The 2,067-nt window shown below is 55.2% G+C and overlaps 1 protein-coding gene and 1 long non-coding RNA gene across 2 annotated transcripts in view; both read right to left on the reverse strand.

The window, feature by feature from the left end:
- COL9A1 (collagen type IX alpha 1 chain) overlaps window positions 1–2,067 on the reverse strand; it is a 102,335-nt gene that overhangs the window by 65,768 nt on the left and 34,500 nt on the right. The window lies entirely within an intron of this gene.
- On the reverse strand, window positions 673–1,050 carry LOC114006115 (uncharacterized). Its single transcript, XR_003547877.1, has 3 exons — window positions 1,002–1,050; window positions 833–868; window positions 673–717 (listed from the first exon to the last, which is right to left on the reverse strand). It is a non-coding gene; the product is annotated as an uncharacterized LOC114006115 (long non-coding RNA).

Raw genomic sequence — 2,067 nt, forward strand, 5'->3', positions numbered from 1 at the left:
ATGGGGTGTGGAAGTGTTCTGGGCTTTGCCTCCCTGCTGGGCATTTTTCTAAATTAATCCAGGGAGTGTCAGTGAAAGGGTGAGAGAAAGAATACCTGTTGTGAGCCTTGCCCAAGCTGGGGCCAGTAGGATCCACCCGCCCTCCCCTGCCCTCCCCTGCCCGCCTCTGACGGCAGCCGGGAGTGGACTATTAGGAACAGAAACAGTGCTGTTGCTGCTCTCTGAGGGGATGAAATGCCAGCGCCAGCTGTGAGGTTACCTCACCTTCACAGGGCTCTGGGAGGAGGCCAACAGCTCCAGGCCGAGTCAGGCGCGGCACAAGGCCAAGGTCAAAGCTGCAGCGTGGGCGCGCACTCTCTGTCACTGTCACCGGCTCTCTTCACGCACACACACATACATGCACACACACATTGGAAAATGCATAATGTGGCAACTCGAAGTCTAACTTGAGGGATGCATCACCATTCTGAAAGAATAGATGCAGTTCTTCCTTCCCCTCCCCCTTTTTTTCTTTTGAGAAATTTTTGCTAGGGCATGTGTGTTCACTGGTGAGACAGAAAGTGAGAAATCACATGCACACATACATACATGCACACACACAATCTCGCATTACACTTCGGCCCAGCAGGCGCCCAAGCACTGCAGCCTACTCACGTCGGCGCCCGGCGTGCCAGGCTTGCCCGGGGCTCCTGGTTTCCCCCGTTCTCCAGCAGGACCCTGAGGAGGCAGAGGGAGGCAAGGGCAGAAACAGTTGCAACGTTAGACCCTTCGGACACAAGTGTCTGCAAAATACGTCCCCAGTTAGTGGTGCACGATCGCGCCATCAACTTACCGGGGGGCCGGGGGGACCTTTTGGACCTCGGTCACCCTGGAAGGATCAGAGAAAAGGGGAGAGCAGTGGGTGAGGAGGAGAAGCTGGGGACCCCGCTGAAGCCATCCCACGGGTGCTCACTACATGGATCAGGCACGGACACCCGTAAGGGCCGAAAGGTAGACATTACCAACCAACGGAGACAAGGACACGTCAACCTCGCCCCTCCGAAAGTCCCCATGCTCCTAAACGCCCAACTCTCAGCCGCGTCCAACCTAGCTTCACCATGTGCGGTGAGGGGAGGGGCGCCGGGCCTTTGTACAAACCCTGGAGCCTTGGAGGAAGCACGAAAGGGCAGGGCTGGGGACAGCGGAGGGCTGCGGAGGGAAACTTACATCTATGCCATCGATGCCGGGAACTCCAGGGGGGCCCGGAGGCCCGGGAGGACCCTGCTCGCCAGGCGGACCTCTCTGGCAAAAACAGCACACACGGGTTAGTGAAACGCACAGACACCGGCGACAGCTGAGCTCGCCGTCCTGAGACCACCTCCGCCGCTCAGCCCTCGCTCTAGGGCCTGGTTTTGCAGGCCTGTCTCAAGCTTCCAAGTGAGCAAAGGTTTTCAACCGGCCACATTCTTACTGAGTTAAACGGGTTAGAGCAAATCGATGCCCAGGTAGGCGGAGGGTTCACAGGACCTCACCCCTACACAAGACATGAAACGGAGGGAGATAGTGAAGAAGGAGGCTCTAAACCCCTTTCTTTTCCCCCAGAGGAATTTTAACATGAAAATGGGGGCCATTCGATATCTCCTTAGTCAGTAATTGCAGGTCAGTGTTTTGGGCAGATGCAACAGCCAAGAATGGAGACCCTCCACACCGGATGCATTACAGTCTTGCTTTGTAATCTTTGCTCTGTCCAGGGGAACCGGGGTAGGAGTGGGAGTATTCTTGAGGAAATCCTCGGGAGTGGAGCAGGAGAACCGTGACACCCAGCGTCTGGTCACATTTCAGCTTTACCTGCAGTGGCATTCCCTCGCATGAGTATTTGCACCTCGCTTCAAAACCACACCGAATTTCAGGCTGACCCTAGGTGTGACCCCTTTTATCGCTGGCAAACAGCTGAGCTTTGATGGAGCTAGAGGGAATGCTGAAGTCTGAAACAGTGTGAACGTGTTGCTTAGGGAATGTGGGATATCCCCCCCTCCTTCTGAATTAAAAAAAAAAAAAAAGACATCGGAATAAGAAAGCACAATTTAT

Source organism: Tupaia chinensis, unplaced genomic scaffold (genome assembly GCF_000334495.1).
Source record: "Tupaia chinensis unplaced genomic scaffold, TupChi_1.0 Scaffold145685_1, whole genome shotgun sequence".
NCBI lineage: Eukaryota > Metazoa > Chordata > Mammalia > Scandentia > Tupaiidae > Tupaia > Tupaia belangeri.